The sequence below is a fragment of the Protopterus annectens genome, chromosome 8.part0, assembly GCF_019279795.1.
Source record: "Protopterus annectens isolate FY-2018-M chromosome 8.part0, PAN1.0, whole genome shotgun sequence".
Classification (NCBI taxonomy): domain Eukaryota; kingdom Metazoa; phylum Chordata; order Ceratodontiformes; family Protopteridae; genus Protopterus; species Protopterus annectens.
Window position 1 is genome coordinate 1507459302 of NC_056741.1, and position 27674 is coordinate 1507486975.

Genomic DNA, 27674 nt, shown 5'->3' on the forward strand with positions numbered 1-27674 from the left:
TAAGAGTCCAGACTCTCAGCCTCCTGCCCCCAAATGGCCAGGTAGGCTCTATAAAGTTCCAGAGGACTGCAAGTTCCTTTATAAATGCCATGCAGCATACCCAGTGGTTGTTTCTGTAACTACTGATAAGTCAGCCAAACTTTTGCCTTCCACTTCTCTTCTCCCTTCAGACAATGAAAGTAAAAACATGGAAATGATGGGGAAAAAGTGTACACTTCAGCTACTCTTGCCTTTAGGGCAATTACCTATCAGACCCATATGAATAAGTATGCTTTGGCACTTCTTTCTCAGATTCAGATGTTAAGTCACAGCTTTCCTCTGTTTTGGAGGCTTTTTCCCAAGTGGTACACCACTTTATTAGATGCTGTTATGATGCTGCTGAGGCATCTGCCAGGGCTACTGCCTCTGGTTCTGTATTAAGAAAATACTCCTGGTTAAGGCTCCAACCTCTTCCTGAAGACTTCAAGGTCAAGCTACTGGATACACCATTAGATAATAATGCCTTGTTTGGTACTGCAGCTCCCAAGTTGTTCAAGTCCCTGCAGGAGAAAGGCAAAGAGGTGCAGGATTTAAAACATGTTTTTGTGTCTTCATTCCCCAAGTTCCAAAGAAACTACCCAGTTAAGCATGCCATGCTTATGAGAGTTTTGTGATTTTATTTGGATATTAAAATTATTTTTTTTTCTTTTCTATGATTGAGTTGGGTCTTTGGATTTAAGTTTTACTACTTTTTCTACATTTGCCACTGTTCTTGACTTTGTTAAGGTTTCAATGGTACCTGAAATCAGTTTGGATACAGCATGCTCACCCACTAGAGTTTGTTGCCCTCTACTTCCTTGCCTAAAGATGGTGGATTCAGCAGATTACCCAGAATCCAGGCATGCCTTTAAATTCTCCCCCCACCAACTCGAGTTGTCCACAGATGCCTCAGACATGGGTTGGGGGGCAAATTTTGTGTCCATGAAGGGACAAGGCTTGTGGTCTACTTCACAAAGGAAGAAACACATAAACATAAAAGAGATGAGGGGACTTCTGCTGGCTGTTCAGGCATTTCATACTCTTCTTCATCCAGGACCTCTAAAACTGTTCACAGACAACACCGCAGTTCTATGATATGTGAAAATATGGGGGATGAAATTGTACCTTCTGTGCAGGCTAGCTCTTTTGGTGTGGGAACTGGCAGCTCAGTACCAAGTCACTCTGCAGACAGTGTACATCTCCTCCAATCAAAATGTGGTAGGCACTCTGGGTATGTTCATGACTCAATCCCATGAATGGATGCTTCACAGCGATGTGTTTCTGGACATTCTGCACCAGGGGGTACTGCTCAAATAGATTTTTTTGCCTCCCATTTGAACAGACAACTTCCAAAGTTTTGTGCCAGAGTTTCAGGTCCCCTGGTATGGAAGGTGGATGCCCTATCAATCTCTTGGAAGGGTATGTTTCTCTATGCATCCCCCCCTTCCATCTTATTCAAAAAGTCCTGCTGAAGATTCAACAGGACAAACCAAAAAATCTTGCTGGTGACTCCCTTTTGGCTAAGACAACTTTGGCTCCCTCTTCTTCTGCATTTAACCAAGGGCAATCATCACAAGTTAAATCACAGAGTGTATTTCCTCACACAAGACAATGGATCACTCATTCACCCTCAGTTGTCAACTCTGCAACTCACACTGTGGGTGATAAACTTCTGATTCCTTTTAGACACTTTTTCACCAAGGATGTGTTGAGGATGCTGCAGGAGGCCAGGAAAGCCTGTACTAGGAAATCCTACTTATCCAAATGGAAGAGGTTTTCCATCTGTTGTCTTCTCATAACCTAGATCCACTGAGTATGGACATTGATTTGGTTCTAAGTTACTTGTGTGAACTTTTGAAGGCTGGGTTGGCTTATTCTTCTGTTAAAGCTCACCTTTCATCTGTTTCTACATGTCTGCCTCTGTCTCCCCCTTTGGTCTCCAGATTGGAGGTTAAACTTTTCCTTAAAGGCAGCCTTCACATTAGACCTCCCAGATACATTATTCCTCCTCCCTGGGATCTTAATTTTGTTCTGGAAAAGCTCACTGTGGCTCCTTTTGAACCTGTAGCAACAGCTGCCCTCCAATAATGGCAGTGCTTCTACTTGCTATTTCTTCAGCCGGAAGGGTCTCTGAACTACAAGCCTTGATGGCATATCCATCTTTCCTGGTTTTCCATAAGGACAGGGCTTCTTTGCGTACCAACCCTTCCATTATGCCCAAGGTTGTGAATGAGTTTGTCACTTAATAAGTCCATTAACTTGCCCACCTATTTCCCCTCTCCACAGTCTTCCAGTCAGAGAATCCTACACACCTTGGATGTGCAAAGACAACTCAGATTTTACTTAGATAAAATTAAAGCTATCAGGGAATCTGATTGGCTTTTTGTCTCTTTTCATCCCAGGGCTCTGGGAAAGTCTGCTTTCAAACAGACTATTTCTACTTGAATTTCTAAAGCAATTTTCTTCTATGTTTTTCATGGTAAGAGACTTTCTTCTCCTGTTAAGGCTCACTGTACTAGGGCTGTAGCTTCTTCTGGTGCTTTTTTCAAAGGTTTGTATACCTCCTCCATTTTAGAAGCAGCCACTTATATTTCTGTGCATACCTTCACTAAACATTACAAGTTGGATGGCATTTCCAGCTCCAGAGCAGGTTTTGCTAGAGCCATTCTTCATGGGTTTGTAGAGATACCTTGGCTCCTTCCTCCTCCTCCCTTTTTCCTTCATGAGCTGTGGCACTTTCCCTACTGCAACATAGGAATAGAAAGACATAGAACAGTTGTGTAAAATCTTACCATAACCATAGATGTCCATCTCTTCCATGTTGCAGTATTCCATCCCTTCCACTTTCCCCCTCTTTCTTGTTCTTTCTTTGGATGTGTGTTTTCCTCCTTGGTAATGGTACCTTAGGCTGATGTTCTTCCTGGGTCATTCAGTTCTGAGGATGGTACTTGTGGACATCACTTTTATGGCCAATGCCTGCCTTGGGCCTGTGTGTGACATCCCATGTACCTAGCAGTGGGTAAAAGGCTTTTGTATACTTGATGGATGTCAGGATCTTTTATGGCAGACAATCCCTTATGTAATGAATACTGCAACATGGAAGAGAAGGATATCTATGGTTATGGTAAGACTTTACACAATTATTCTTTCCTCTTTGTTGTTATTATGAAGTCTTGTCACTTGCATATAGTCAGCCTTGCCTCATCTTGTGTCCCTTCACAATGTTCTAGAGTATAAGGTTTTCTCCTCATGGCAATATTTTGACAGATATTATTAAATATTATTTTTGCGATCTTTACTTGGTCCTATATAACACGGTGGTGCAGCGATTAGCATTGTCACCTCACAGCAAGAGGTTCGATTCTCAGCTGGGGTGCCTTCTGTGTGGAGTCTGCATGTCTTCCCCGTGGTCGAGTGATGTTTAAAGATATGCAGGTAGGTGCATGTGTGAATGGGTGTGCCTTCTTTGAAGGCTGGGTGTCGGACTGGCACCTTGGCAACATAAAAATCCACTGCCAATCATTAGCGGACCGGAGTTCCGCTGTGGTGACTCCTAACCAGGAAAAGCCAAGAGATTTGGTCCTATATAAACAAAACTTCTGAGAAGAGCTATTGATACTCCAGTTTCTTAATTGATTTGAGCCTCCTCAGATTCCATCCCTTGTTTATTTCATCTCTGTAACCAGGCCAAATTCTCTGAGACCAAGGTCTTTGATGGGAGTTGTGTGTGTGAGGAAGATCCATAAGGACTTACAAAAGCATATCACTTAAACTCACTTTAGATAATGCACACTATAAATGGACTGTGATTTGGCATATTGTAAGACAATGATTTCAGATAAAGATTGGCTATTTGATGATTGTGTTATTGGATAGTAGTTCTCTTAAGAAGGCTTTTCTGATTTTTCTGAACTTGTATTTATGATTATTTCTACTGGACAGCTCATATCCAGGTCTGCATTCTCACTATTCCTCATATACACAAATCTGTTTATTACAGAGCCTTCAGTACAGCTGTTTTCCCTAACCCAAAAAACAAAACCAAAAAAATAAAAACAAAAAACTAATTTGGTACAACGTTCCCCTTAAAATGTAAAACTTCCCTTGAAATCCTTTTAGTCTGGCAATTAGCATAGAGGCTTAAGACTCTGAGATGTTAATGAGCTGTTTCCTGTAGCCCAGGGTCGACTGTTTGATTCCTTCCACCTCTCAGATATTTCTACAGTGTCTTGCTAAAGCTCATGAATGTAATTGTGTGAAATACGTGCTTAATGTCAGTGATATTATAGGAAATATACTGATTTGTAATTATTCAGACATTAACAGCCTCACTAATGCTGTACAGAATGTGAAGTGGTTACATTGTGCACTAAATTATAGTGTTTTGTACTTCTCTGCACTAGGATAAAACCACAAAAAGCACTTGGTATCCAGTTGCTGTAAGGTAACTTTCCAGTCTTTAAAGTGTTACTTCAGTGATTACATTTACTTTTTCTTCAATATAACAGGAAGTAATAAAAACTGGCAATAAGCTGTGTACTGTGTGTGATGACAGATATATATGGAGATATTCACCAGTGCAGTCCAGATCAATACTGAATGACTTTCTTCACATCTAGAACTAAGACAGCTATGTGACGATCATTTTATCCTGTTATTCTTCTATAATGAATAAAGTAGAATTTCTGCCTAGCTTTTCTGTGTATATTTACCTCCCCACCCGGACACACACAACAGCTCTTCCCCCTGCAACACTTGTGCAATAAAGTAGTTAGTGTTTCAACAGAGTAGAGAATATATACCACGAACATGCTAATAACACACAGCTTTTAGTACAGTATCACAGAGAACAGGAATAAAAGATTACTAATTAAAGTGTTTTCAAGATTTTGAATGTTAACACCAATGCAATAGTCTAAAAGCTGGTAGAGATTCAGCAGAATTCATAATTTACTAGTAGCAAATGCAAGGTTGTTAACTGTTTAGGCGAAGATATTACAGAGTAACAGAGAATTAATTGAGCCTCAATGCATTTGTCATAAACATTTTCTGTGCGTTCTAGTAGCAGAAGATGGAATATTCACTTCTCATCCCTTCCTGTTAACAAATTTCATTGTGGATGTGCTGGGTTTGTAGAGGTGCTGCCCTGGTCAGTAGACAAAAAAAAAGGATTTTAAAAATGTCACACTTTCAGACACTGCACAGATGTGTTGCCCCCCCCCCCCCCCCCCCATGTGTCTACAGCAGGGTTGTTAAACCTTTTTGGCTCAGGGGCCACTTACCATACTTGACAAGGTCTGGAGGCCACATTACCATGTTCAACATGTATCTGTCCATTCAAAACAGTTTGTTGCAGGACATACCAAGGGGCCAAAAAAATGCTTTGTTGGGCTGGATTGCAGCCCTAGGGCCACCTGTTTGACATCCCTCCAGACCATCTATATGCAAAGAATTTCACTGAATTCTGCTTTTCTGAATGAGCTGAAATTCAAAGACCCTCCCAACCCCCCAAAATATTGTAGGTATCAACACCTTCATCCCTTTTATCTACATAATTAATTCTGATGTTAAAGAACTGTATGGAAAAGGGGATTTCCTATGGTCAAACCAATACATTTTTTGACCCACTGTGAACAGCTGGTTGCTGAATATGTATTAGTCTTCACACCCTTTATGATGAAAGAAATTGGTCACCATTTGCTATATCCAACAAGCTTGCAAAAAATAAAAACTTACAATATCAAAACATTTACTGGACAGTTCTTTTTTTAAAAAACATCTCAATATTTTCATCTATTTCACTTAGGAATAGCAGTTTCTTTAACTTGACACTGTTGTATCACTTATATCTAAACCACCAAACCAGTATCTCGATTTTGAGTAGCTTTGCTGCATTTTCCCTTTTGATTTTCTTGGCAAAGTGATGTAAGCTACATAACCTGCTGAAGTCCTGTGTAAGCTTTGCCCAGGAAATGTTCTGATTCAGTCAGCTCAAGGGTTAATTCTAATACTGGCTTATCTCAGATCACCAGGATTGCTACTACAGACAAGTTACATTTTATACATGATATTTACTGTTGGCTGAAAATTTAAACAGATGCCTCTAGACTACACTAAGCACCTTCTGAAGGGTACACCAAATACTTAGTATTAACAGAAATGTTATTAAATCTCTCTCTTACACACACATACATGTTCACACACTTGTAAACAGACACATATACAGGCAGACTCAAGGAATACACATGCAGAGAGGTGTACAGACCCGTACACTGATGCACACTCAGGCAAGTGCACGCGCGCGCACACACACACACACACACACACACACACACACACACACACACACACACACACACACACACACTGTGTGGCCCACTTGTTAAAGTAAGCCACATCTTTTGTGTTTAATCACACAGTGCTGGCAGCTGTTTGCAGCCTTCACCTATGCTTTTTTGTTTCAGGCCTCATTAAAAACACATCAGTAGTGGCATCGTTACCAGCTTCAGATTTTGCCAAAGTAGAGGACAGCAGGTGAGAACAGGGGGTGGCAGTAAAAGTAATGCATGTGAGGGGGGAGTTATGTGATATGTCCAGTGGAAAAGCACTTGCAGTCAGAGTTTTGAATGAGGGTATTTTGAACTGTGCTCTGAAAATGGGGATAGAGAATTTTCTCTTAAATGAGAAAGGAAGGATTGCTAGAGTTTTGGTGCAAAAATTAAGGAGTGGTCAGTACAGTACAGTTTGGTTTGGGGATTTGGAGTGAGTGAATCAATAGGAAAGTCGTGGTGTTTGTATAGTGTGGTTTTATCATGGAGTTTGGCAGTAAGAAGGAAGGCACCTGGCTGAAGTAGTCTGAAAAGGAGATGCAGGAGTAACAACTATGTAGGTCACTGGGAGTCATCTGCCTTTACAGAGGGTTGTGCAGTGGTGTTCCTGGGGGGAGGGGGTTGGAGTTGGCAATGCATGGCTGAAGCTATGATGGCGTATATGATTTTGAGCTAACAGGAACTCCTTTGCCTATTTTTGGTAGTTCTATTAAAAAAAATCTCTTAATAAATACATTCTCTTATTTCACCTAGAAATGTCAGTTTCTTTTACTATTCTGTTCTTATATCCTATATATATAATCTACTAAATCAGTAATTCTGTTCTCAGTAGCTTTACAACATTTCCCTTTTGTGTGGATTTTTAATGGCTCAGTGATGAAAGCCATACATCCTGCAAAAGTCCCATGTAAACTTTGCCCAGGAAATGTTTTGATTCAGTTAGTTTGAGGGTTAATTCTGATTATGTGGTTGTTTATGATCACCAAATTTGCTGCCATAGACATCAGTTACTTTATATGTACATTATATTGACAGTTAACGGAGCATTCAAACAAAGGCCTCCAGAGTATATTAAACACCATCTGAAGGACACATCAAAAAACAGAAAAGAAAACTTGTATACATACTTGATTACATGCATTTTAGTGGGGTTGGGGGTGGTTAGGTTGTCAGATTGTTAAAACTATGCAGCTGGAAAATAATGGCTAGAACAAAGTTGTTCATAGCATCCCGTTCCCATCTCTCACTAACTGGAACTCTCCTTTTAGGGATTATTACTGCACTTTCAAACACAGAAGTGATGACTAAGACATACAGTACTTTGTAGTAATTAGCACAATTATGTGGTGAAACACTGGCCACTCGTATATCCTCCCTGATACGGTTACAGGACTGAGACATTTCTTCTTTCACTTGGACAGTCTTGCAGAGCCAGCTGCCTTAGTCTGTTATCTCAGTCCCAGAATTCTCTGTAATTATTGCTGGCTATGTACACCACCGGCTTCTTTTAGTCTCTTTTGTTCCTTATTACTTTTCAGGATATTAATATGAAAACATTTTTGTGAATGCTCTTGGGATGGAGGGGGCCCTTTCAGAAAGGCATTCAGTGTAACCTTTCAGACAGCCACCACCCCCCATTCCCATCTGGAATGGGCTCCATGGTACAGAGCTGAGCAACTGAAACAGATAAGTTACGAAGCCTGCTGACTAAACCTTTAAGGAGGGTGATAGACAATAAGTCCAAAGTAATTAAACAAACACTTTATCCTGATGACCAACAGCTGAACAGCACAAAAGGTTTCAGATGGATTAAAGGAAAACTCTGACCATGGATTCCCTCAGGGATGAGTCATACCAGTCGCTGACACAGCTGAGAGCATATCAGAACCCCACTTTTTCATCTGTAACCTTTCTCACTTTGGAGAAGTAAATGCTGTGAAGCATTTCAAAAGTCTGAAACACTGCTCGTCATTACTTTCATGCAATCTGGATGATTTAAAATGACCTTTGTATCAAATTTCAATAGTGATATTATAATGACTAGAAGTGCATTCTTTCTGCAGCGTTGTAATTGTATTTTTTTTTCTTATTACGTAGGTCAGGGCTTGTTACCTCCATTATACTTATTTTTCATTTTCATTTTCCTAGCAGTCATGGTACATATTCATTTAAGAAGTTGCATTACATGGCTACAGTGGATTTAACCATGATTTTTTTGGAATTTTACATTATCTTCCAGACTTCAACCCTCCTTCCTGGCATTGGGTTGCAGTTTAACAGTGCAGACGTGTAACAAGTGACTTTCAAAAAGTAGCCATTATCCTGGCAAAAATAAAGTAAAAATACCCTTTGTATGGTATAGGTATTAAAGTAGCTAAGATAACAAATAAACATGTCATACATGATAATTTAATAAAGATGTTTATTGAAAAAGAAAAACAATTAAACATCTGACATATACATTAAAGTCCTCATGCAACAAGAGCTTGACTGGGTTTTGTAAGGAGATATCTTACTCTCACTTCCAAGATCTGAGGTTTGTTGTCTGGTGTGTGTGTGTGTGTGTGTGTGTGTGTATTTTATATATATATATATATACATATATATATATATATATATATATATATATATATATACATATATATATATATATATATATATATATATATATATATATATATATATATATATATATATATATATATATATAATCATATCTTTCAACCTCTTAGTGCAAGAAATTTGGACAAACCTGACAAAATGGGGGGGGGGGGGACGACAAAGGCCCCAAAACAGGGACTGATTTTAAATGTTTCTCTTACAAACTTAGAAAGTTGCCAGAGTAACAGTGTTTGTATCAATATACATTTTCTGAAGGATTTGAAGTCTGAAACTCAAATGTATGTCATTATTTGGTGACTTCAGTCCTCAGATCATCCCAGTAATTTGTCAGAAAGCCACAACTTTTATGAGGAACACACCAAAAATATGAAGCAAAAATCTGGACATTCTGTGAAAATCTGTATAGTTGAGAGGTATATATACATACACACACACATATACACACACACATATCTATCTATCTATCTATCTATCTATATATATATATATATATATATATATATATATATATACACACACACACACACACACATGTATATATATATATATATATATATATATATATATATATATATATATATATATATATATATATGTCATGCTTGCACTTAACTACTTAACAAAAAAATAAAATCAGATATAAACCATCTATCACTTTTGACAAGTATAACTTCTTTGCAGCTAACATACTCCCTTTATTTCATTTATGCATTTGAAGATATTCACATTATTCAGCTAGGTGTAATGTTGGCCCCTTAAACAATTATCTTGTACACCATGATTTTCATGGTCTCTGTCTGGATACATTTTTATAATAAGTGTCTACAAGCTGATAAAGAAACATGCACTGGTGATAGAGTTCAGGGCCCTATCCACTTCACTATTCTCTTGACAGCTTTCACATGGGTGTATATCACAACATCGAATTCGCAGAACATCGAACGGCCATAACCTCGAATGTGCCGATCATTGAATCTGTAATTGTGGGATCATGGTACAGTGAGGATCAGTAAATATGCCCTTTCCTCACTGTAGTGCGACCTCGGAGTTGGTATATATAATTAGCGGGGGGGGGTGTGGGGGTACAGCCCCCCACATGAGCAGATTAGACGAATGGCACATTCGATGTTAAGGCCATTTGATGCTGTGTGAATTCGATGTTTTGATATAAACCCCTTTCACATTCTATGCTTTATGGCTAATCATTTTATTTTTCCACCTGTTTGGAGAGCTCTTTTTTCAGTCAGTGTGGTAGTAAACATTTCCATTGTGTTTGCCCAAGCTATAAGTTTTTTTGTGTTTCTACTTAGTAGAATTTATTCCAGATCCCTCCTCCCAGACAAATTTCATCTTTTTGGCTGTGAGGTTTGCATCTCCTACTTGGCCTTGTTGCATTATCTTGACTACCTTAGCATGGCATCCTCCAGTGAAATACACTGACAGAGGTTCATCTGTGCTTGCTGTGGTGGTGGTAGAGGCACATTATACTTTTGCCCTATTTGATTTTAGTGTGGCAAGACAATGTAATAATTTTCCTTTCCTTTCTAGCAGCCACTGCTGCAGTGCATCTCTTAGTAGGCAGTTTTCCTTTAGTCTATTTTTCTCCTCTCTCTCTCTGGACCCTTTCTAAGAGTTGTCTCTCTAATATATTTTCCATGAACATTCGTTCAGTTTCACTGTTACTGCACTTTTCTGTAATCAGTCTTCTAAAACCTCTACCTGATTCTATGCTGTAGTATGGATTATAAGAAATCATCGGTCCTTGGCCTCATGCATGACCTTCTTGAGTTTATCACTGCCTCTGCTGATAATCTCTTTCTTTACTTCTGCTATTTAGCAGTACCTTAAACAAGAAATCTCACTGAAGTTGCTTTCTATCATAAGAGGCTAAAATTAAGACTGCAGTATTTTTATAGCCCAGTCTTCTGCTGGGTGTTTTATTTCAGAGCTTTATTATTTATATTGTTGTTGCTTATGATATACTTAGTTTTTATGCTAGTTATTTTAGTTTCTGCTCCTTCATCAAACCATCTGTTTGATTTATACCCCATTTGCTTCCAATGTTTTAATTTCACAGATTATAGTTAACTTTAGTCCACGTTGATCACACCCCTTACCAGTTAACAAATTAATACATTAATAAACAAATGAATAACAAACTAGATACGTAAACATCATGAGAACATCTGTGATCATATGCACATTTCTAGGATGCTAGAGTCACAGTCTCTGACTGCAGGTATATATGTATGTGGTCTAATGGCGGCTTGAGTCCATTGTCAAAGATGGGTCAGCTCAGGTGCAGGGTTTACTGTCTTAGTTGCTGTAGGCTGTTTGTTGCATGCATCTAGCCCCTCTTTAGTTCATATTATTGTCTAATATTCCTCCTCGCCTTAGCTTATTCCCTGTTATATACCAAGTACTTTGTATTTAAGTATTTTCTAATTATTGTTCCATCCTACAACCTGCCTGTCTCTGAGGCAGCTGAAGGTTTCTTTCATATCTCTTGACTGTTAAGTGGTAATTGTATAGTTTTACAAGTCCTAGCACATGGTCAGATCATTCTAATGAAGAGCATCTCCCAAGGTCACTGAACCTAGACAGAACATATTACATTAGCATTCAGGCTCAAGGAGATGAAGCCTCCTACATGAGAGGAGCTGCTACATTATGTTAAAAATTAGCAAAATGGTCCAATGATGTAAGCCTGCAGAAGAACACTCATGGTCTTTTTAACCTGGCAAAGGTCTTGCAGGAAGTACCTTTCCGCTACACCTTCCATCCTGGTAATCCTTTGCCGAACCTTCTGTAATACTATTTTCATTTTTTTACCGTTTATGGTCTGCAAACGTGGATGCAATATTCCGTTTGCTGCTTCATTAGTTATGACTTGAGGTTATGTTTACGCAGGTTTCAACCTCTGAGAGTTAATGCCATACTGTATCCAGGGTTGATTAACTTGCACATTGTTTAATTTATTTGAATTTGTTTCCCAGGACAGTATGACTGGGCATTGCAAGACTCTTTCAGCAGAGGCCCAGGGAGAAAATCTCCAGCTCTATGTAGGGAGCAAAATAATTTAAATCACTGACAATATTCCAAAAGCAATGGCAAAGAAATGTTGATTTAACAATTTAAACAGAAACAATATCATAAAAAGTAATGCCAAGCAGTTAAATGTATTAATAACATACAAGAAAGAGTTGGTATACTGAGATATGCAGTGGTTAAAAAAAACTGGTAAATGAGAGAAGTAGTTGAGGTTATGCTGGATGTATTGTTAATGAAGAATGGAATAGAAAATATACATGTGTGGACGGAAAGTGGATAATTTGCAGTAGGGTAGGTAGATGTGTTGGAAAAAAATATTAGGAGAAATTACCTTATATGGGGGAAGTAATGGGTAACATAGTCATTGGTTATAATGGGGTGTCCTTTTTATTTTTTTTCCTAATCTTTAGCCCAGCAAGTTTAGTAACTGCAGCCAGTTGTGTACAATGGTCCTTGTGCTAGGAGTAGTGCAGTTGTGTACAATGGTCCTTGTGCTAGGAGTAGTGCAGTTGTGTACAATGGTCCTTGTGCTAGGAGTAGTGCAGTTGTGTACAATGGTCCTTGTGCTAGGAGTAGTGCAGTTGTGTACAATGATCCTTGTGCTAGGAGTAGTGCAGTTGTGTACAATGGTCCTTGTGCTAGGAGTAGTGCAGGCTGATATCACATGCATTAGAAAAAGAGCCCAATCCTCATGCAGTTGAGAAGGGGAGCCGTGCTAAAGTAATCCAGTGCATGTAATTCATGTTTGCAGCTAAGTAGCATCCACATATGATCATTCTCCCCAGTAAATAAGGACACCTCTTTCACAGCTCTTCCAAGTCATCTGTGCATCCCTAATTCTGCAGACTATGACTGTCCATACTAGAGGGAAATTTTTAATGTTTCTATCTGAGCATGTAACTTTTCATAACTTAAAAACAAACAAATTTCTCAGGTGATAGGTCACTGCAGCTGACTAAAAGTTCAATTACCCTTGTAGAATTAAACAGTAATTGATCAAACAATATTAATCTGCTCTGTGATACCAGAGTCACTCCCTGTGTGCAAGTTCTTTATAACTGAGACAGAATGTATAGGTTGTAGTTACTCATGTAGGTTCATTCATAAGACTGGATACATGAACTTTAAGTGTACAGAATGTAGAAAGCTGAATGATGCATAGTATTTAAAGACTGACAACAATCCTAAGATGGGTCTATATCATAAGATCAAAGTTTCAAAACTTCGAATCTGATATGGTCGACACCATATGATTGAAGTTTTGAAACTTCAAATCTTTTAAAGGAGATCTCCGTATAGTGCGAAAAGGGAAGATTTCCCTTTTCTGCACTGTAGTGCAATCTCTGAGTTGGTATATTTAAGTACCGGGGGTGTGAGGGGTGCAGGGGGACTTTCCCCCTGCTTAGAGCATTTAAAAGATTTGTTTGTGTAGGTTGCTGTGTTTGTATTACATTTTCGAAGTTTCAAAACTGCGATCATATGGTGCCGGCCATATCAAATTTGAAAATTTGAAACTTCAGTCATGTAATATAGACGCTCCTAAGATGATATGTATCTTGGCCACAGCTATTTTAAGTTAGTCTGCAATTGCACAGGATTGTCAAACTCTTGTATGCAGTATTAATAGTTAAAATAACTTTGAAGCAAGAAAAGTTGTGTTTGTATCAGGGAATAGCAACATTTATCAAACATAGGCTGGAATTGACATTCAGAGTGTAGTGCAATATGTCCTAGAGCTCATCAATGCATATTAGGGCTGGCACAGAGCCAACACATATTGTAAAGGACCGCTTCTTAACATAGAGAAGACACATTATACGTAACAGCAGCACTGGGCAGATCCAGTGGATGACAAGCACTTCATTAGAGTGTATGACCATGACCAAAATGGCTGATGACCAGGGCAGGTTAGCATTCATGTGCCCTCACACATGCAATGAGATGCTGCATAGTTGCCACTTACAGTCATCCAGATAGCCCAATAATGGTCAGCAGGGCAAAGTGCCAACCCAGTCCATTATATAAATGGGGAGCAAAAGGGGAGATAGGAAATTGAGAAAGGGGAGAATAACAAGCAGATGAAAATGCACACAAGGATAACCATAAGGTATGACAGGTTGTGGGGAGAAAGGGGAATTCTTTTTGGTATAAAAGAGGAGGGTAGGTAGGAAAGGTAACAAGGAACTGCAGTGGAAGGGATAGAGAAAGGAAGGAAGGTAATACAGGCAGTTAAACAGTAAGCATAAAGCATAGACACGAAGAGGTTGCAGGTTGCATATGTACAAAAGAGGGGATAATAGTGAATGGATGTAGAAAGAAGGAGGGTGGACAGCTGATGACAGGGAGGGATGGACAATAAACAAGGTATGGGGGAATAAAACATTAGCCAAGGTGTGGGCAGCCAGTTGTTTGTGCACCTTGTTAGACACCAACCTCCTCAACTCATGTTGGGAGACAAAGGGAGACCTTTTATTGCTACTGTCAGAAGAGGAGCCTATGCCTGCCTGTTCTGAGAAATGGCCAAGGAGGCCACCAGTAATCGGAACAAGTCACCTTGACTAGGGTGACCACTACTCCTGCTGAAATTCAGGCATAGTGAGCATCAGTGACATAGCATGAGAGGTTTCAGCTAGGACAGCCTGAAGTGACGACTGCTCCATCACATCCACTACAACTGCATCTGTAGAAGGACATGAAAAAGCGAACACATTAGTATACACATGTGGCACATGTACAAATACACATGGTATATGCACCACACTGCCAGAAGTGTCACTCCTGCCTCCTGTGACATCCTGCCATGTCAGGCTTCTATTTTTTGGCCACTGTAAAACAAAGTATGGACACTTTAGTACACTTACACCAGATAACAGAAAAGGAAAAGGGAAAAATAAAAAAAATGCTTCCATGTGTGGCTGTCTCCTCATAGATCAGTCTTCCACTGATGAGGCACATCAGGGTGGTACTGCTGCATGTTGCACTGTCCAGCCGGGTAATCTTGTGCCATTTGTGCAAGGCATCAGTTTTGCATAGGGGCCATCATAGTGAACAGTAGGCACTTAACAAATTTCCTTTGCAGGAAGAGCAAGAATGTCTTGATCTCTTTGGCATAAAATGCTGAAACCCTGTATTTCACAGAAACTGAAGAACTTATGTCCACGCACTTTGGTGGCCCTGTGTGCACAAACTTACATTTAGACATCACATTATGTGCAGTAGAGTAAACCAGTGAGATGCTACCAAATATCTGTTGCCCAGCACTATGACATCATGGCTGCAAACAAGATGTGCACATAGTGGTCACTTGCTTCCCTCGGGCTGTGTTGATTATGGCTAATGCCAACTTGTGAGGCTAGCCCATTATGTTCTGGCTGTAATTCAGAGACAGTGGCACTAAACTGAATCATTAACATAACTACCTTGCTACAAGGCCCTTATTACTATGATATAAAACAGAGACATCGTTTTACATGTGACTGCTTACAGATGAAATCTGTAACTCAGTGGATTTGGAGATACAAATAATGAAAGAACCCCTTCCTCAAGTAATGCACCTTAACTCTCTTATCAACACCTGTGGATGACTGCAATAGCAGTGAGACAGATGCCATAGTGGTATGTGTTACTAGGAACACAGCACAGTCATATGGCACTGTAATGTCTAGCTTATGAGGAGGGGCACACTAAGGGCACTGAATACCGAGGGAAGGATATGACACAAAGGTTTTCATGACCCCTGTACACAAGGATTTGTAAGAAAGGGTTGTAACATGGCATTCGTAGCAAACCATGGGGCCAGTAGGCAGATGCAGGAATGGTGCAATGAACCCAAGCCCATTCTGCAGTCTGTAAACAAGTGGCTGTGCAGAGAAGTAGAGGGGCCTAATATACAGCTGCTGAATGTAAGTAAGGGGCAGTAGCCATAAGTCGATGACTTCCACAGCCTGCCTGATACACTTACTGACTGACATGTGTAACCCACAGGTGTAGAGAGTCAATGAGCGAGGCAGCAACTGAAAAAGTTTAATACCCAGGAGTCACAGGTGTTACTTCAGGTCTTCTGCATGGACAACATGTGCACCCTGGGCAAAGATGCAGTGGACAATGCATCAGAAGCAGGTGTAGCAGGAAATAATGTAGAAAAATCTGTGATTGAGCTTAATGCATGTAATGAAGCAGGTATCATGGGAATTGTAGAAAGTTCAAGGCTACTGAGTCTTGCAACCATTAGACCTTGCCAAATCCCACCCTAGACTGTACCTCCCTTCTTGAGGAGGGTTAGACCAATTTTGTCTTTTGTCAATTTATGTCTACCCATCCAACTATCCAGGTGTATTATAGTGTACCATACTGTGGTAGCATTGTCGCCTCACAGTAAGACGCTGTCTGGTTCGATTCTCAGCTAGAGCGTCTTCTGCGTGGAGACATGTGTGAATGGGCATACCTTCATTGAAGGTTGTGCATCAGGGCTGGTAACTCAGCACGTAAAAATCAACTACCAATCATTAGCGGACCGGAGTTTCGCTGTGGTGACCTCTAACCGGGAAAAGCCGAATGAAGACTACATACTGCTTTATCTGCGTGGAGAGTCTATTACACCAGTGAGGGAAACACTGAGACTCATTTACTGTGTCATGATATGTAACTAGTGTAATATTCTGTGCAAAGGACAAGGCACAGGACATTTTCAAGTGTTTGTCCTCTATAGGGAGTGAATCACCAACAGAGAAATGTCTCTTAGAAATGGAGGAATCCCTGCTGCTGTTGTCTGGGGAAGGGGGCTGCAGACCTTAGAGTGGCTTGGATGTGGAGCTGATGACTCACTACCAGCTGTGCTTCCATATGGTACAGTGCACTGCATGTGTGTTGTGACTAATTACTAAGGACCTTCTGCATATCTGTCTGGGCTGCAAGTATAGCAACCCCACACATCAAGATATGTATGTCTCAATATGCTAAATTGTTTGACATTATGTTTGACCCAGGGTAGGAGATATAGGCACATGTCTGACTTTTGCCAAAGATTTCATACTTCCATGCTTTCACAGGTTCCAGCGCCGTATCACTGGTGTTGCACATGCATTCTGTCTCTACACACTTGTTTTCTGATGCTGCTCCTATTGCTATGGTGGACCCCGATGAGATGTTTTTCTGCAGCACTAGGTATTTCCAAATTCCATATTATTCAACATGGCACACACCATAAAAGTTTTGCTGCAGATCTCAGGTGCATTTTTTAGTACCCTGCCTGATGTATCAAAGTAGATGAAGTGTCCCTTCATTTGTCAAGTCATGTGCTCCACATCATTCTGTGTCTTCTGCATGGGATACATTGCACACATCTGATGCAGTGGTCTGGAGGTTGTTGATAGGGATCATTATCCATGGCTCCAGGGTATTTCCGGCACTGTTGGCAATGTACAACAGTTGCACTGTGTATATAATACCCTTTGCAACCCAGCTACATGTTTAATTACAAACTAGATGATTCCCTCACATGAACTCTTGATTAGCTATAATATGTGCAATAATTGTGAATCATGACAACTGCTTGGGTAACTCAGAGGCTCATAATGGCATTTACAGTTCACACCACCTGGAAGTTTAGGGATCAGAAGTCGTTTTATGTCGATATATCTCAGTCCCTCTGGATTAGGTGGAGCTTTTATGGCAATGTGTGTGCAATACATGGCTCCCAGTACCTCAGTGGTATGAAGTATTCTGCAAAACTCCTGTATAATGGTGGTTGTCTTCTCTGTGGTTCTGACAAGCTAATTGTGCTCCTTTACATGCTGAAGCATGATGGTAAGGAACTGGTGTAGGATACATGAGGCTGGCACCTGCAATATCCTTAACGAGTCTTCCATAGGTCAAGGCAAGGTCCCTGCACGCTGAGACAGTTAAGGCTATACATACCTTTGTGCCGACTAGGTTGGGCAATCCATGGATTCCCCCCTTGATTCTGCTTGTAGGAGCTACAGTTTGACTAGGGTATGTATGGCTTCCCTCTCCACGTGTTAACAATCCACTATTTGCTGGTTGATTAGACGATGGTATGTAAGTTGCTGACAGTACATTTTGCTGTGGTATAGCAGACCTCTGTGCTTGGCAACATCTGCACTGCCTTTTGTAGTGGACAGTAACCCATGCTGCTCCGCAGTGGCTGCTGCTACTTCTAGAATCACCATTTTCCTCCACACCAAAAATCCCCAATGGTCAGTGCACAGTCCCTTTTGTGCTGTCATAATTTGCATAATCTGTGTTCCTCACTAGCATGAAATTCCTCATTTCTATAACATTATGCAGTTATTTGTAATGTGCACCACACAAATATTACTTTTGTTCTTTCCCACTATTTGTGTCTCTGAAAAACCCACACCCTGAGTGTTCTTGTTACTTGTGCTAATTTGCACTTTGCATTGTGCTAACTGTCTGTGAATCCTGGACATAACCTGTTCATGTTAATTACATCACGTCGCTTTCTTTTACAGCAGTGAACTGTTTGCAGAAACACTGAGGAATGAGCCATGGTCTGATGACCTCTAATAGTACTAGTTTGCTAATTATATAATATCACAATAGTACCAACAGTATTGGTTAATGATTTACCTAATTTAAATATGATTTTTTAGTTTAATAATAGGCAATTAAAAATGCTTTCCAAAACATTAGATTGCCATAAAAGTTTTGGCATGTCATTTTGTTTAGATTTAAAAGGTTGTTTTGAAGTTTTTTTACATGGTGTTGTGACTATTAATTTAATGTTTTATTTTCTTATTTTTCTTAACAACTGCTATTAATTTTAATAGCTGTGATCACTAGTCAGTCAAATAAATTCACTCATCTGATAAACTTTAAATATTGGCTATTTCAATATCATGTCACCACATATGTTCTACCTCAATTAAAAAAAATAAAAATAAACATTATAATGTATTGCATTCAGTTATGGTAAATTTTTCTTCTGTAACTGCAGTATTTTTATTTCATTTGGCTTAGGTCTAGATCTTTTCAGTGATTATTGTGAAATATTCTACATGATCTCATGGATCTAATTTTGATGTCATCCATTATAATCTTCTCTCCCTCCCCAGTTTATTTTTAAGTGAAGGATAGACAGTGGCAGAGTAACTGTTAATGCAGCCACCAGGCTTTGGATCACAATGAAGAATATGGTGGTAATTCGTTTTTCAGTGGTGTATCTGAAAACCTGTAAGCCCACTTAAATTATCATACTATGTTACCAGGCTCACGAGACTTACTAATGATCACATTAATATATGGGTGTTTAGATTTCAACAACTAGTCTGAATGTAAAATGAAAAAGACTCTTATAATAATGACCTATTAGTCTGAGAATTACCTCTGTGGCTCTGGAGTATGTGCCCCTGGATATGGAGCCTCAAGTCCTGCTGACCTTGGCTGCCGCCTTTTCATCTTGTTTCTAGTAGCTGCACTTACAATTATCATTTCCTGTTCTATGACTTTAGCTTGCACCCCCATCTTATATACTGCACATACTGACAAGCACTTTGCTTCTTTTAACATTAGCAACATATAACACCTCTTACCATTCTAACCTAAACAAACCTTCCCCTTCCCACTCTACCTCTAATAGCTACCCCCTAACACCCAGACCAGTAAACATCCCCATATGTAGCTCCATCTTTAGTATCACAACTCTACACCATATGTGGTTTTCTCTTTTCCCTCACCCAAACATACTTAGCACCTCTCAAAAATATGATAAACACACAGTCAGATTCTTGAAAACTCTAGTCAATATAGCATTGAAGCTAACTCTTAGTGGGGACATACACCCAAACCCTGGCCCAGCCTATGAACCGTACAACTCAACCTCACAAAATGACATACAAACTCAATCTACTCAATCTACAATCATTCCTCCTAGGGACAAATCTGATATTGCACTATTAAATATTAATATAAGAAGTGTCAACATTTAAATCCATGAGCTGCATGTTAAATTCTCCCTATACTCTCCTGAGATTGTACTTCTCACTGAAACTTGGCTAAAACCTACCACCCCCAGCAATGAACTCCTACCACCAGGATATAATATCATACGTACAGACAGAATTAGTAAAAGAGGAGGAGGCGTGGCCCTACTCTTTAAAAGCCACCTCTCTAAAGAAACTAGATGAAAAAACTCTGAACCTTAACAAGGCTGAAGTAGTATTTGCTAAACTAAACATTAACCCTAAGAAACATATATATATATATATATATATATATATATATATATATATATATATATATACATAATAGGTATCTATATGCCACCAGGGGATAATATCCAAACATTAGAAAATATACAACACTGGATCAGTAAAACATTACCTCAGGAAACAATTATTATGGGCGACTTCAGTGTAGACTGATCAGACTGCAACTCCCCAAACCTCAAAAATTGCATGAACCTGCACGACTTCACACAACTCGAGTCACCCACTATCATTAATAAGGCATCCAACAAACACTCCTCTCTAGACAGGATATTAACAAATAGGCCAGCCCTCTACTCCTACTCCGGCTGTCTACCACATAGTCTCCGTGACCACTTCCCAACCTATGAAACTTGGGAAATGAGCCAACCCATCTAAACAAACTACATTTAAACAAATAAGAAACAAAAAAAGACTGAATCCCAACAACCTTCTAGATATACTCAAATATTGTAACTGGACATCACTGAAACTTCTACCCCAGAAATAATTACAACTGCTACATTACTAGCCCAGTTTAAAGCAACGCTAAAACCCACTTATTCAATAAATGTCTGTGTCCTTGCTGTGCTCCAGACTAACCTCTCCCTCTAGCTGTGCTACTACCTTTGCTTCCCTTACTGACTAAACCACCCCCCTCTGTATATTCTATTACCTACACCTCTTTGCATACTAACATTACACAGTACTATATCGCTGTAGAGCTGATGACATATTAAGACTAAACATTTCAGTTTCTTTGTAGACTATATTCTTCGTTCTTAAGGTTTACTATGACCTACTCTACAGAACGCATAGATTTTTTAGACAGCAGGATCACATATGATTCAGGTGGTTATTCTTCTAGTTTATATAAAAAAGATTGTTGGACCAATCATCTACTATTGTTTGACAGCATGCATCCTCGATATCTTTTTCCAAACATAGTTCAAGGACAGTTATGTAGGGCATCAAGATTGTGTTTGGAAGATAATAAATATGAGACTGAAGTGGAAAACTTGAGGACATGTTTCAATAACAGAGGATACAATGATAGGATGGTACAGACTAAGATAAATCGTAGTGGTCTGGGAAGAACCAAGGAATACAAACCTTGGTTAAGAAGGAACCAGGATGAAATGTGTCCTTTGCCAAAGCCAAGAAAAACCAATGGAGTTAAGATGTTTTTTACTTATAGTAGTAACATCACAGACATTCAGGCCATTGTCCAAAGGAACTGGAACATATTAAGGGGAGATGATAGATTATGTGAGATCATAGGTCCCACACCTTGTTTTGGGTATAGACGCAATACCAGTCTTAAAGATTTATTATGCAGAGAGAAGGGAGCCTCTGGCAATAAATCTTGGATGAATAAAGCTGGAACACTGCCATGTGGCAATTGTAAAGCTTGTGTCAGTATAAATAAGGATCCAACTTTTTTGCATCCAGTAGATGGACGAAGGTTTAATTTTAAAGCTAGGGCAACGTGTAGGACAACACATGTGGTCTACATAGCGGAGTGCCAAAAATGTTTGGCTTACTATGTAGGGATGACAACGCACATGCTGAAAGTTAGAATATTACAACATCTCTCTTGTATTAGGAACAAGGTAGAACAAAATGCTTTATACAGGCATGTGGAGAACAATCCCACACACACTTTTATGTTTAAAGCTATTGTAAATGTTAGGTTGGGAGCTAGAGGGGGAGATATTAAGTTGCACACAGAAACTTTAGAGTCTAAATGGATCATCACACTCACTTCACATAGGTATCCAGGTTTAAATGAAAAGATACCTTTAAAACCTGCACTACAAAATAGGCAGGTTAAATATTAACAGCTGATTGGTTGATGCTTGTTTTTAAATGTGAATTTTTATGTGTTTCATTGTCTGATGAAGGTTTGGAGAACCCGAAAGCGCTTACTTTGTTGGAGTACTTTTTATTAAACTTTTATTTACATAGCGGTGTCGAGCCAGTCTTTTTTCTTGCTTAGTGTTTATTAAAACAGAAATGTATAACAATGTAATGTCTCTTTAGTTATTGTTCAATGTTTTGATTCTTATTGATTTGGTTAAAACTTATCATGTATTACCTAAACTTAGTAAACTTAGTAATCCATTAATTAGCCTTTATGTATAGCTGCTTGTCCAAACTGTGTGTAAGATAGTATTTAACTTCTTGTCCTATGTATACTACTGATATATTGTATTTCTGTATGTTCAATGTGATACCAAGGTCTTGTGTGAGTTGCATCTATTAAAAATGCACATTCCCCCTACCTAGCTGTGGCAATATATAAAAAAAGTGCAAAAACAATAAATTATGTGAACTACTTTATTAAATAGCATTTAAGCTAATTATGCTTTGATGAGGATATAATTTGCTATTCTATACATCAGACCACAGGTCTGGGCTATGTTGTACCATATAAAAATACGTTTATACATATTTTTATGTTCCTTTCATTTTTCTTCCTCCATCCATGCCTGATCTTCCACCCCAGTTAAAAAAATACACACTTGTTCCTCTTTCCATGCCTGTCTGCTTGCTATGAAAGCTTTCAAGTGGCAGCTTGATGAGCCAAAAACAACCCCCTGGGACACACATTTGCATCTTCCTCCATAGGAATACATGATTCTGCTCTGCTCGGCCCTATCTTCCCGCCATTGTGGGAAGACTAATTTTTCCCTCCCAACTTTATCAAATGTCCAAGCCACTAATCAAAATATAGTCACCTGAACTGTAATCAGGGTTTTCCTACCTCAGTACTGTGGAACAAGCAACTGACTTATATTTTAATTTATTATTTCATTACAGCAATTTTAATACTGAAAATGCACTTGCAGCTGAATACTTTCCTTCTTTTTAGTTAGGCCCCTTCCTGTTTGTCAAGCCCTTTTCTGTCAAAACGTGAAATAAAAAAAGTTTCATTGATTCTTGTGTTTCATCAAAAATGGCTATTTAATAATTCAGCAAGATCACAAACTCGAACTGCAAACCACTGAAACTTGTAAAAAGCGAAACAGGAACACAATAAGAGCGAAACTCCAAAATCCAAACGTGTATTTATTGCACCAGATAAAAAGTAAGCGCTTTCGGCAGAATAAAATATCCTGCCTTCATCAGACAATCAGCAAAAAGAAGTTTACAACCAATATATATAAAATTACCATTTAAAAATAACCAATGATGTTGAAAGGCATTTAATACTGATTAAATGCCTTGGAAACCTTAAAGGCATTGTTTAAAATAATATTGAAGTTATTGTTTTCATATGGTGGATGAATAAATAAACATATGTAGCCCAAAATAAATTTTGCGTAATATAGCCAGCTGCAGAATTAATAATTCCCAAGAAACGGGAGAATAGTTGATTATTTACAAAAAGTAGCAAAAAGCATGACAAAAACAACTACGTTCTAAAACCTTGAATAACTTGCTATCAGGACCCTGAATATATTTTCCAATGATGAAGTAATTATGAAACTTCTATATATCCATAAGATCATGTTTACGGGAACATATAGAACATTCTTACTGATTAATAAAAACAACAACAACAACGATAAGACTTAATCCTGGCATATATAATCTATAATCTATAAGAATATAGTTGGTGTGATGTATGCAAAAAGGTACTAATAAAAATAAAATAAAAATAAAAATAATAATAAATATACATGCAATTATTAATAGCAAATCACAGGATAGACATTACCTATTAAGGGAGAGCCATTTCAAGACACATTTTATAGATATGGCATCGTTCATATATATTCAGGGTCCTGTTAGCAAGTCTTCATTTAGCACTAACACTAGTATAAATATTGAGTGACATGACCTAAAAGCATTCTCCTAGGGTTGGAACATGTTGATGTTGTTTATGTGCACATATTTTTATACACTGTGAGAAATGATTAAAAAATATTCAAGGTCTCGCTAACATCTAAATCATGCCAGTGGTGGCACATACATTTAAAGTAACATCTCAGCTTAAAGCATTTGTATTTTTATTCGAGGTTTTAGAACGTAGTTGTTTTTTGTCATGCTTTTTGCTACTTTTTGTAAATAATCAACTATTCTCCCGTTTCTTGGGAATTATTAATTCTGCAGCTGGCTATATTACGCAAAATTTATTTTGGGCTACATATGTTTATTTCTTCATCCACCATATGAAAACAATAACTTCAATATTATTTTAAACAATGCCTTTAAGGTTTCCAAGGCATTTAATCAGTATTAAATGCCTTTCAACATCATTGGTTATTTTTAAATGGTAATTTTATATATATTGGTTGTAAACTTCTTTTTGCTGATTGTCTGATGAAGGCGGGATATTTTATTCTGCCGAAAGCGCTTACTTTTTATCTGGTGCAATAAATACACGTTTGGATTTTGGAGTTTTGCTCTTATTGTGTTCCTGTTTCGCTTTTTACAAGTTTCAGTAATTCAGCAAGATCAGAGGACACTGGAGTTAAAGAAGTTTTTACTTAAGGGGGTTGGGATTAGCATAATGGTTAAGGTCTTTACCTCACAGATGCATGGTTCAGGATTTGATTCTGAGGTACAGGATTTGATTCTGACCTCTAGTTATTGGTTAGGCTTGTAATAGTCTCCCGACAGATAGCCTAATATTTATCTTTGAAACCCGAAGGTTGTTTGAGAGGTGTGAGAGCTGTGAGGGACTCACCCTGTAAAAATGCAGTTTTGTTATTGTTATATTTGATGGTGTGCAGTATTGACTTTTTCCAATGGAAACTTCTTCATTTAACCAAATATACATTTAGTCTAGCTTTTCCAGTAGGACACCTGTTCTCTGCCTTAACTCCTTTTTGACTGATTAATTCCACATGGAAGTGATAAAACTCAAAGGAGTGGATGATGAACTCTGTTAAGGATATTAGTTCATAGGTTCATAGGTAGGTACTAGGCTATCAGCCCTGGGGCCTATATAAGCCTAGCCAAAAAGGTTATCTGGCTTTTGCCACCCAAGAAAATTAATTTCTTCTGTCCCTGTCAAGCAGTGCTGCAGAAGTGATCCCCTGGGTGAATTTTTTATTTCCCATCCAGTCGTCAAGATTTTTTTTTAAGATGGCCAATGAGGAGCTTTGTTTGACATGAATGGGTAGTTTGTTCCAGAGTATGGGAAGTCAATGGGACAGGACTCTATCCCTCCAGCATGTTCTGTTTATTGTGGTGAAAAGGTTTAAGTCCCTGGAGCATGTAGCTCAGAGAGATTGGGATTTCATTAAGTGTAGCATGTCCAACAGCTCTTGGTTTGACATAATTTTGTATGTTAGGCAGAGATCGCCTCTGAGTAGGCGATATGCGACAGAGTAGAGCTGGAGTTTTTTGAGACGGTCTGTGTATGGCATCTGTTTGAGGCTGGTAATCTTCTTAGTGAGGTATTTCTGTGGCCTTTCCAATTGTTGCAGGTGTCTTGTGAGATACATGTCAAACAGGGCATTGTACTCTATAATGGGTCTGATGAGGGATGAGTAGAGAGGAACAATGACTTCATTTTTCCTAGAGGAGAACCCTTTTCTGATGAGGTGTGCCATGTAGAAGGATTTCCTGACTACTGTGGTGATGTGGTTATCAAAGGAGAGACTACTGTCCACCTGTGTCCCGAGGTCTCTTATCACACTTTCAGTGTTTAGCGAGCTATCGCTTACGTGGTAGTTCATGGGTACCAAGTTTTTCCCAAAGGGGATGACAATGCACTTCTTGGCATTGAGCTTGAGGCCATGACTTTGATACCAAGCATCTGTCTCTGTGAGGCCCTTTTGTAGAATGTCTACATCATTAGGTGATTCTATTATGGCTCCCAGTTTGCAGTCATCTGTGAACTTTGTTAGCCAAAGACCTTCTGTGTTGGCCTGCACTTTAGAGAAATAGATGCAGAACAGGAGTGGACCCAGGACCGAACCCTGTGGTACTCCACTCATCACTGGTCTGAAGTCGGACTTGGAGTTGGCTACTTTACTGTGTGGGTTCTGTCAGTGAGCCAGCTGGCCACCCATCTTGTGACATAGGGATTTATGCTCAGTTTAGTGAGTTTATTTATAATTCCAGAGTGGGGGATGGTATTGAAAGCCTTGGCGAGGTCAAAATAGGCTGTGTGTACTGCCTTGCCCTCATATACAGCTCTGGTGACTGCTTCAAAGGAGTCAATCAGGTTTAGTAGACATGATCTACCTTTTACAAACCCAAACTGAGTCAGGTTCAGAGTTTGAAGGTTACCTCTGTCTTTATTTATAAGCTCCAAAATGATGGCCTTGCAGACCAGGCTCGTCAGGCTAATGGGGCAGTAGTTTCTAGGGTCCATGGTGGCACCCCCTTTGTGGAGTGGAATAACTGTCGCTGTGCACCATTCAGTAGGCACATAGCCTGAGGTGAGGCTATGATTGAACATGTACTTAGGTGGGGTTACAGTTCATTCTGTAGTTCATGCAGTATGCAGCCTGTGATGTTGTCTGGTTCCATGGATGCTGTGTTCTTGGCTTTGGAGAGTGCGGTCGTTACTTGTTCATCCTTGATTACAGGGGCTTTGCATTCTTCTGGTATTAAGATGGGCCCTTTGGAGTGAGAGAGGACGGTAAAGTTAGCAGTGAACCTATCTGCCAGGATGTTGGCAATATTGGTTTATTTCTGTAAATTTAGTGCCATTGTGCTGTAGCTCAGAGCAGATCTGAGTGTTGCCATTGAGATTCTTGACATTGCTGTAGAATGCTTTGTGGTTGTCTTTGGAATCAGTGGTGATTTTATTTTCATAACTGGCTTTGGAGGATTTTATGAGAGATCTCAGCTTCATGCTGAGGCTGACCAGGGAGTTCCTCCAATCTTGGGATTTTACTCTTTTTTGCAACAGCTTCTTCCTTCTGTTGTAGTATTTGTTTATGGCAGAAGACCACCAGATTGGCTTCCTTTTTTTTGGAGGATAGCATCTTGGTTCTGTTGGAGATGGCACGATCCATGCACTCGTATATGTGCTTATACAGTGCATTTGTGTAAGATTCAGAAGTTGTACCTCTATTTTCCATCTGCATGGGTGTCGTGAAGTTTGCCACTTCTGTCTTAAGAAGCATGAAGTTGGCTTTGGAGTAGTTTTGGACAGTGGTTTCCTTAATGGGGGGGTGGGGGTGGGATATGGATGTCTAGGGTGATTAGTTTGTGGTCAGATCTGACCAGCGAGGAGTTGACCTCTGGCATAGAATACCAGTTACCCATACTGGTAATGACCAGGTCGAGGATATTGCTGCCCCTGGTGGGGGTGTGGACAAGTTGATCCAAGGCTTTGGAATTTATGAATTCCAGAAAATGTTGAGCGAATGAGTTGGTACATAAGTAGTTTTCACTCATAATTAAGGTATTGGGTTGTACCTTAATATTTTCCAGTATCTTAAGAAATGAAGAGTGGGGA